The sequence below is a fragment of the Pinus tabuliformis genome, chromosome 3_2, assembly GCF_031772625.1.
Source record: "Pinus tabuliformis cultivar Carrire ecotype Pingquan chromosome 3_2, CPIR1, whole genome shotgun sequence".
Taxonomy (NCBI): Eukaryota; Viridiplantae; Streptophyta; class Pinopsida; order Pinales; family Pinaceae; genus Pinus; species Pinus tabuliformis.
In genome coordinates, this window is record NC_142302.1 from 980,219,786 (window position 1) to 980,231,039 (window position 11,254).

Sequence of the window (11,254 nt, forward strand, 5' to 3'; positions counted from 1 at the left end):
CTTCTTGGATAATGAGCTGAAGTCGACAAGAAGCGATCCGTCAAAGGAGGGCCTTAATGAATCCCACATCAATGACACGGAACGGAGCTAATGATTTTAGTGGAGGTGAAAACAAACTGTGACATATGATTCAGGGTGGCGATCATGAATGGATGAAGGATAATGTATGGCAGTGGATGGGACACGGTTGACACTTTCAGAATGACCCCTCTTGAACATATAACGACACTGATGCGATGGATCGGTAGCATTACCCCAAATGTGGATGGTTTGGCGAGGACCATGGTGATGAGACCGGTGAATGAAACAACCCAACCCGATGTGGTACGGAGGAAAAGTGTCATGTTCAAGAGTGACTTGCTACCATTAAACTTTGATGTTCTTCCAATTTTTCCCCAGTCATTTCTGACCAGTACCTCTTTATTTTTGTCAAGCTTGAGGAGGATAACATATGCTTGTTCTATAACCTGCCCTTCGGGCAAGCCCATCGCTATGATTTAACGAGCCTAGCGATAGGGAAACTCGTTCTCGTCTAAAGACAAGGAAAACTCGGTCCTTTTCATTTTTAGAGAGTCTGAAAAGGTACAGAAAGTTAACTCCATAATTCCTTTTTCGTCAGCTAATCCCTTAAGTCCGAAAAAGTATAAAACAATACAGAAGGGATGGCTGTTCGGTACTTTTAACGAGCCGAACAAGACAAGCGCTCGATCCTTTTGTGCAATAATCCCTCAGGTCCAAAAAGATTAAAATCTAGAGGAGGGATAGCGTTCCGGTTATTTATCGAGCTGGAAGGCCAAAACTCGACAAACTTTTCATATTTTACGAGTCAGTGAAAAGAGCTCAAAGAAGACTCGTCTTTTGAGGAACGAGTGATAAACAGGGATAGCAGCAGATTCCAGGTACAGGTTGGAATTTTCCAATCACGGCAGTGTCACGAGGATGGCTAGGTGAAATCACTCTTCGCAGCTGTTTCTCAAAAGAGGTAAACACACAAATGGAGGTGAATGATCGGCCAAATGAACAGTGGAGGTGACGGTACACAAACACGACCAAGGCTTTTATGGCTGATGAATTTACGATCTCAAAAGGTTATTTACCGGTTCATTTTTTCTGAATGAGCTTGAACTCTAAAGGAAAGCCTGCTCATAAACTTATGTTTATTTTTTAACGAGCATGAACTATGTGCTAAAACTGCTCGGATCTTGCGTTTATTTTTTAACGAGCATGAACTATGTGCTAAAACTGCTCGATATACCAGTCATAAAAAGAACGCCTCCTGTGAGATAGCTATTTTTTAAGGAGCTTTATCTCACGAAGCTATGCTCCAATTTTGGCAAATTTTACCTTTGCCCCACAGGCTTTCTTCATGCAAGGTCGGAAACGGCTAATCCTACGAGTTTAAAGGGTTAGACCTACAGGTTTAAAGGGAGGACCTAAAAATTTAAAAAATAAATAGTCGTCCCTTGCTTGCATTCCAAAAGTTTGCATGCCCCCAGGTATAGGATAGAATTTCGAGGCTGCCCCTCCTCTCCCCTACCTCGGATTTTCTTTGGGTGTTCACAGTTATTTGTCATCTTGCTAATCTAATGTTAACGATACTTGTCTTCTCGTTATTTTAAGGGGTCTTACGCAGTACTCAGGCTTCCCGTCGGCCCACTTTTAACAAACAGCTATTTGTGACAATAGAAGAACACTACTCAAAGACAAAACATTAGTATTATTGAGGGAGGCTTGCCTCTTTCTTATTATCCGAAGAGGGTTCTATTCGCTGCCGCAAATCAATCTCTTTCTTCGGCGGTGTCTATCATTGGGTTGTCCAAAGATGGTTACCCTCTGTCACAACAATATAGTCCCCTACTTTGTAGGCTGCCCCTGCTTATCCTTCAAAACATATGTTTTAATGGGCAAGGCTTGAATTCAAAGATGGTTACTATTCGTAGCGATAAGGGAATTCCTACTTGGGCATTGCCCACTTTTTTAGACAAAGGTGAATGACTCTTTTGCCAAACACATAACTTTAACAAAAGAACACTATTCCAGAACAACCCCACTTCCTTCCACGGACGGGGTACGGACTAGTCATATTCTTCTGCGGAAATTCTTCCTTATACCCGGGGTTTCTTCTGCCCGAAGCAGACCAGGGTGCATGCCCCCTGGGTCCTAGTCTTTCTTTCCGAATCACTCGCATTCATCGGGAAGGAGGACTGGGGGGGGAGGCGAATCTTGAGTGAACAGACCATTTAGGAATGGTATTTGACTATTTGCGATGCGAGATCCCGGAAACGAAAGTTGGTCTACGAGTTTGACCACCCTTCCTTCGTGTGGAAAACACATTACTCTAAAGAGTGAGGAGACTATCGCTCCCATGCAATAAATATAGTCACGCCCAAGGAGTAGGTTATAATCCAAGGGTCCCTGGACGACCAACACGTTCATATTAATGGTCTTCCCTTTCAATGTAACAGGTACATTGGGGAGGATTCCTAATGGTCGACTGGTTCCTTTATCAAAACCTGAGAGATTTCTCAACTCAGGTAAAAGCGCTGGGGAACCCAGTGCTTTCCAAGCAACAGAGGAAAGGATACTCACAGACGCCCCTTCATCAATGATAGTACCAGCCATAATCATTCTATAGATCTGGACAATGATTCTGAATGGTATACTGGCTGGTAACCGGGGTCTGCCTAGTTGATTCCAATCAAAGGATAAAACCAGGTTGCTTGGTGGTGGGACCGAATATACGGCCGGATATGACTCTGATGATGTTCCTTCCTGCGATAAAGGAATGGGCGCATTGCCCTGACGCTCATCGGAGTCGGTGCTGATGAAAAGAACCTGGATGGTGTCATCCTTATTCTCTTCAGTGAGGGTGTCGCATGAAGATGACTCTTCGGCGACGGTGTCATTTGAAGACGGGTCTTCAATGACGGAGTCATTGGACGATAGAACCTCTGAAGGAAGAACCGGGTCAACTGCCGTTTCGACCTTTAGACTTTCGTCTGGTCTGGATTCAGTAGGTTCATTCTCAATGACCGACTCTTCAGCTGACCACTTGAGCGGGTCAACTGGATTTTCAACTATCGAGGGATTAGGCGCGAGTTTTCGGTATCCAGGAGGAAGTTGCAACGGTGAAACAGGGCGATCTTCCAAAACTCTCTTTGCCTCATCTAAGAATGGACATTTGTGGATGGCATGATTGCCTTCACACAATAGACAGGGTGATCTTGGTCCCCTTCTTCGTCCTTCACTCTCGCTAGTTGACGGAATGCAATCAACATGACAATCAGAGGTTGATGCTACCGGATTGTGCAACCTTGGGGACCAGTCCCTTAGTATCCGGGGAATACAAGGACAATCACGATGGAAGTGGATCCCTTTGCAAATGACACATGGCGATTTAGGCCCGGTCGGTGCAGTGTGTGGGTTTTTGTCAGCTTTCTTCTGCTTGCCCCCAGTTGCCTTCGCCAGAGGCTCCTTCTGCTTCTTTTCTCTCTTCTTCTTTTCCTTCTTCTCCTTGGGAGGCTGACTTTTGCCAGCTCCACCTTGCGAAGATGAAGGATCAGAGGAAGTATCATAAGAAGTGGAAGGCTGGTGGGTAGTTCTAGATTGTTCTAACTGTTGATTCGACTGCTCAGGATTAGTGGTGATCTGGACTACATTAGTTGAAAAGAGCCATACAGGGAGGCCGATTGTCAATCCTGGAAGTGACAATGTAGCCATATGAGGCGCACCAACATCTCCCCAAGAGGAGAAGGGATTTGGACTTCCGCCAAGGTTACTTCCTTGGTTGGTGGGCTCCATACTTTTCAACTGAAAGATCAACGTGGGAATAACAGGTGATTATGTTCCGCTTAAAATAAATTTTATTAACGACGCTTTTAGACACAAACTTGCTTTTTCATGTTTTAAGAGTCGAGAAAAAGCTAAAGATGACTCTAGTCGCCTTCGATGTATTAACGAGCCCGAAGTGACAAATGCTCGGTTGGACTTTTTCAGTTATAGAGTTTGAAAAAGGCCAAAAGAAACTGCTCTGGAGATCTAGGCAGAGGGTGTGCCAAACCTTTCGCGAAACCACAGAATACGTTTTACGGTACGGGTGGTCGATCTTCGTGAATGCTGTGTTCACTGCATCGCGATTAGTAGGGCGGCCGACATGGTTTCCTAAGGATAAAGGATAAAAGCCTATAGGGGTCTCCCAATATACGCGACGGTACGCGGGAGCACAAGTCCGTGTTAGTGCCACCGACTCTCAGGAGGAATCACCCACCTTCGTAGAGATCGACAGTCACTATGTTTAACGACGCTGGAACACGTCTCTACCTAGACCTCTAGATGTTTGCGTTATGTTACAAAGCGTTGTTATGTAAATTGAGTTTATTTTAATGTTGATCTTGCTTAACAGTTTGCCTTTCAGGGTCGCCACGAGATGTATATATACAACTTCCTATATGCAATCTAAGATGAGAAGCAAATCTTTTCAATCTTTCAACTTTGAAAACCTTAATCTACTGAGGGAAAAGAAAGACACAACTTTTTCCACAGATCATAGAACACACACTAAAATGCACATTTTCCTAAATCGTCAAGCACACAGTCAAATGCAAAATGCACAATACATGTATTTCTTTTCGTTATCCTTAATGTTGATGTAAGACAGAAAGGAAACTGTTGTATAATTTTGAATTTAATTTCAAGTAGAAATAAACAAGCTTGTCCAAAATCAAAAAGACACCTTATGATCGACTTGTTTAAACACAGGAAATGTATAGATCCAAACCATAAAATGAAAAACAAACAAACTCAAACAGCCATGAACAGTAACAAAACTAGCTCATAAGTTCACAAAGACACTTTTACAGTTCAGGATCTAAGAGGCCACAGCTATACTGGTTCGCTTTTCACAATGGGAAACTGTAACTGAAACAAGAAATACTGAAAGAACATTCACAGTTTCATCACACAACTGAGGCGGAATAATGTCAAGGAGAATGGTTTACAGCAAGTACAATGACCAGCAAGCAATCAGCAAAAATTCAGTGAAAACAGGGCTCAGACACTAAGGGAAACCTCAGCAAGACACTGGCTAACTGGACCAGCGCAGGCTCTGGTCTGTCAGTTAGATTCTCAGCGCAGTTCCCGAAGGGAGTACCTGCGCTGGAATGCAGACTGCCTATGGACAGCCTGCACTGAGACACGAGAGTTGCGTTTACAAGGAATTCCGGGTCATAAAAAGCTCAAAAATGCATTGTTTTTGCTGAAATAAAAAGCTATAGGTCAAGTACAGGCTAAGGGATGATCAAGAGGATGAAAAGCTATCACAAAGAGTAAAGAGTCTTTTGTAGATAAGCTCTTCAAATCTTGAATTTGCTCAGCAAATGAGCAAGAGTAGCAGTCCCTCTACTTCGCTTTTGATATAGTCAAAAGCTTTTCGATTTGGTACTCTTTGCTTCAAGAAATGAATAGCAAAATACTACAAACACCAACAAGATACTAGGCTCCCCAGCGGAGTCGCCAGTTTGTTGTGGGGAAAAGTATCCGACTCGGATGACCCTATCCCTACTCTAAAGGTGACAGTCTTTAGCAACAACTGAAAGTAAAGCTTTGATATTTTCCTTTATGAAAGTACAGAGAGAAGGAAGAAAAGATTAACCAACCTGGTGTCTTTCGCTTAGTCGATCCTTATCCTCTCTCTTTGTCTCTTGTTCCCAGCTCCTTGCTCTCTTTGCCGGTCCAGCTACACACAGATCCTGCACAAAACAAGAGAGGAAACTACAAGATACATGTACTCATAACTGATGCATGGATTAGAGTGAATCAAATATACAAGTAAATACAATACAAGTATATAGGAGAACATGCAAAACTTTATTGATAGAAGTAACAGGGTTCTGAGAAGGTTACAACCATTGATGGCTCCAATCCAGCAGCACCTCCCCAGCAGCAAGAACTCTCCTCTTCACCTCTAGTAAAACAATCACCCAATAGCTCTAACTGTAAACCAACAGCACCTCCTTGCTTTACACAAAATTCCAGCCTCCTTAGACCTCATAGAAGAGCTCTATATATAGGAGAGAAGAAGAGAGGATGAGTCAGCTTGAGGCTGGCATAGAGCTTACTAGTGTCCTCTCCCTCTTCAGTTAATCTTCAGTTCTTGAGTCCACTTGGAGATCCTTTCTTACACATGGTGATCAAGTACCTCTTACTCATCACAGGGCGAATCTCATGAACCAAGTGTCAGTTTGGAAGCTTCCTGGGCAGTTGACACCTTGCAGAATGACTGTGCCACTTGGCCAATCTCACCCAGCGCAGGTAGCCTTCATTAGATTTGACTTCCAGCGCAGGTACAAGGAGGAGCAGTTGCATTCCAGCGCAGATGCTCAGTGGAGCAGCTGACATGATCCAAAATTAGCCTGTTTTGAAGTGTTTTCAGGTGGAGAACTGATTGGAAGTGCTGTGGTTTGATGACCTTGCTCTTTTAGGGGTAAGAACAACATGTTTAGGGACTGAGGATCCCTGTAATTATTGACATTTCATGCTCCATGTCGCGAGGCACAAAAATGTCTATAACAGCTATCACTCCATTATGGGCAATGACTTGGGCTTTGGGCCTGAAAAAGTGGCTTAAATCTCGGGGTCGCTGACACAAATCTGGCAATTTTGGTCTTTGGCCACTGGTAGGAAAGCTTGTGAGAGGTACTTTGGGTTGTTGGTCACTCCCTTGCCCATAACACGCGACTATGGCATAAGAGATCCAGAACAATAGTGGGACCCAAGGACAGGTTGTCTGAGTGGTTGACTTGCCTCTTGAGGGTTCTGTTGATGATGTTGGATGACTGCGTGTGATGTTTCTGTCGATTCCACTTCCTTAAGGTTACATAGGAGGTCGAATCTGATCATAGTAGCCTCTCATCTCATGTTTACATCGGTTGGCATGATTACTTGGGGTAGATGTGGGAGGAGGGTATTACAAATACCATAAGGCCCATAACACATAGAGAATGAAAATACAACTAACAATCATCGGGGAGCATGAGGAAGGGTTGGTGCATGACCTGCACTCAATGCATCGAAGGTCTAGGATCCCCATAAACGTGAAACTCCAAGTGAGTTAGGCATCCCTCAACTTGATCCATACAGTTATTAGTGCGCCTTTGACTCCTTCTCAATGTCAAGTGGTTGAGGATGTCCCACTAGTTTTGTTGCAAGTCATGCATAAATGCTATCACTTTATTACAATCATCATGTCATTGTTGCCTCATATCCTCCAAAAGTGCAGTGATGTTCCCACATTTGAAGGTACACATAATCTACGGAGGGTGGTAGGTTGACTCAACCTGGAGAAGGGACCCTGTCATGAGAAATTTCACCCTCGAACTCTGCCCCTATAACTCCATCATTGTCTGCCTCTTCTGCCCGAACACGATGGAGGTCCCAACCACTGTTGATCCTACCCTTGTTGCCTAAGCATTGCTACAGGTGTGACAAACCACCAAAATTTAGGCCTTATTGTTGCCCGAGCTTGATGTCTATTCCAAATTACCCATAGACCGCGACCTACAACATGAGTGTCACCAATCCCTACCCAATCAACATCTCAGGTCACATAAACTACATGCTAACTCAACCAACATCGTCTCTAGGATAAATTGCCACAAATAGCCAGGAGGGCCTTCCCAACACAGAGAGAACTACCATGGCCCTCCAATTGCCATACCCCCACCCTATGACACCAAGGGTTCAAAAGCACACTCTCCCCTAGATCGATTTTAAACCAATTCACAACTTCCCAAGAGTGGGGTCTAGAATTGAGACCAAACTAACCCACACCCAAAATTGTGCGGAGGAAAAACTCTGAAAACCAAAGACCAAAGATAAAGAACTCACCAGAAAGCCTCCAAGAGTGCTAAAGTATCTTCGTCGACAACTACACACAAACTAAACCAACAAAATGCTTTCCCACACCAAAGCAAACTAGTAATAATGCATACTCTAATGGATTCTTGCCTCAAGATCCCAAATCGTGCGAATGGTCTTCCCAACAGGACAACACTGCAATCCCCACCTACTAGCTAAAAACGCATACACAAAATTCACCAAATGAAAGAGCATGCACAGGGTGGCAGCTTGTGCATACTTTACATTGTTCTCACCACCCACACAAATTGCCCATAACCTGAAACCACAAATGACAAAACCAAACCCCCACCTAACTTATGTACCAAATGTCGCTCATCTCGAAACTTCGACGCCTCCAACAACAGTTGTCACTGCCGTCCGCCCTATTCCTACCCATTGTCATATGTGAGGGTCACATCTACACCTTACAACATAATTCAAACCATGTTCCTTCGCCCTCATCGGGGTACATTTTAACTTATATATTATTATTATTTTTAATAAAATTTAGAAAATCTATTGATTCATCAACAAGTCATACATTAAACTATTCTTCGTCGTGGTTCGCCACTAGGGAAACTAGACCATCAACAGAATAATAAGTCTTTGTCCAAAAATAAATATTGAGGATACATAAGTTATTCCTATGGAGAGTGTTTCCATGAGCACATATATATATGTAAAAAAAGGGAACATGTTTTGCACCGTGGACACCGTGAGACTATTACTATGATTCCTTGCTGAACCAAGAGAGCCAATTATGGAAGAGTTACCTGCTACAGTGCAACTAGAGGTAACCCATGTCATGAGCAGAGGATTTACGATATCCCAGTAGTCTCTCTCCCCACTGAGATAGATGTCCATCGCAAAAAAAAAACTCCATAGGACCATAATGACTCCAACCTCACTTGGATAAGGAGCCATCAAAACTTCATAGAACAAAGGTTCAAATTCAATATGAGGGATCTCTAGGTTAGGAGGACTTGGATAGTCCCCAATAGCGAAAATGGAAACAATAATACTCCACATTAACATATGACAGATGAGGGTGGAGAGCGAATTCACTACGTTTGGAGGATCAAGACACTGGAGTGGAGGGGTCACAATGAACTAAGGATTTGTCGTATCACTTGCCTTGAGATGTGAGCCACTAAGGGTACTCACCATATTAATTGGTATCATGGGTGTGGCCAAGTGGAGAGTGAGCTAGCCCAACCTCCCCCCTCCGATGATCGAGTGACGACAAACTCCATGATTCCTCTTGCCTCACGCTTTTATGCAATTACCACCCCGAGTCGAGATATTAATTTTTTTATAATAATAATATATTAATTTAAAATAATTAGAATTTAGTTAATTTTTATGTTTTTAACCTATTATGTATTGATGTGTATTGGAATTTACGAGCCATTTAATATCTATTTATGTTTAATTCATATAATAATTCTTTTTAATAATAATAATAATTTAAATTAAATACAATTTAGTCATTTTTATGTCGATGTGGATGGTCTATTTCAGTATAGGGCTTCCAGAATTTCCATTCTTAATTTTTTTGCGTGAGATGGTTCAAATTTAATAATCTAATAATATTTGTCATCATATACACAATTTACTGGATGAAATAAAGAGTTTCCAAACCCTTTTTCCACTTCAAAACTATGTGCTATGTTTGTGACCTCTACTATGTCACAATGTTACAAATTCTCAGTGTTACATAAATTAAATAGCTCACAAATTTAATGGTACATAAATGTCTTCATTGACATTAATGACTAATAAATTAAACGACGCATAATTTTGATGACTATCAACATTTATCAACTATTTAATTTAAATAAATATACCAATTTATATTTGTGCCTATTAATTTAATTTATATCACTTACCCCTCTCTCTAATATATATATATCTATATATATATATAGATGGTAGATCCACTCAAAGGGATCACTTACCGTCGACATATTAGCAGAGCTTAACTACGAGACCGTTGAGGAGAATGGACCCCGTGACCTCACTTGATCCAAATTGGATCCATAGAAAGACTATCAAGAACCATGACTGAATCAGGTCGAACAAATCTCTAAGGAAATCCAAAACAGTATCAAAAACACCCTGAACCAGTGGCAATGGCAGCCGACGTGGAACGACAAGGACCTCGGTCAAAGCGCGCTGATCGAGGCCCATGGAGGCTGTGCAGGAGGCCAAAGTAGCCCCTGGGAGCCCCGGAATGGGAAAAGGGCGAGGTTTTTGATGCGCGGTTAGCGCTTAATCGCTAGGCGAACAGGGCCAAAATGGAGGGAGTTCGAGCACTCGGTCGCGTTGGGAACCAGAGGACCGCGAGCGGAAAAGGTAAAGGCGCTAAAGTAAAAAGGTGGGACCCGCGCTTTGGAAACCGGCGGTATTGATCGGGGCGCCCTTGAACGGTAAGAGGTTTTGGACGAGAGTGGAGCGATTCCATACATCGATCGACGTGTGGCAGATGGAGGTGAGAGAAAACTGTCGTTGATCGCGCGCTATCGATTAAGCAAGTCAACCGTGTGAAATGTGCGTATGGCGTCGGATCTGGAGGGCCCAGATCGGACGGCTGAGATTGCACCCGATGGAAAGAAGCAGAATCGACAGGGAATTAAGCCGTGTTCTAAAGGGATTTGGAATCCGTTTGACTGCCACGGTGGAGGAAGAATGCATCCATGGTGTAACTGAAGAAACGAACCGACGAAGCATGCTGGCGCCATTTAGAGGAGGACAAGTGGCCACTCCCTGAGTGTTCATGATGACGCCAAATGCAGGGAACTCCAAGCGCAGCTGCAGAAGGCAAATCGACACAAGCGGAAGAGGAACCGAACAGGCATAGGGATCGAATGGCTAAAGCCGTGAACAGAGACAGTCGAATCAGTCAGAGTTGATTTGGATTCAGAATTGAGAGGAGTCCAAGCGACCAAGAGAGACAGTGAACAGTGAACCCTGGGAGGAGGACTGAACACAGAGAGCAGTAAAGCCAAGCAGAAGAGGTAGAGGGCCGAGCTGACCACAGGCAGCGTTGAGCACCAGAGAGCTTGAATATTCAAGCCTTCCCATAGAGGAATCTGTCCGGACTGGGCATCACATTTGACTCTTTCCACTATAGACCAAGGGTCACAGAAAGGTAGGAAGAAGAAGAGTTTGTGTACTCCAAGTGGCTTGGGGAATCCAAGAACCACCCTGCCAAGCAAAATCTGCTTCAGGAGAACTCATATTGAGTCCCTATATTGTAATCTCTATGCGGAAAGACACAATAAAACAAGGCCACCACTGAAGTTGGACTGGAGATGTAACCCTAGAGAATAGGGTGAACTCCTTATTAAAATTGTTT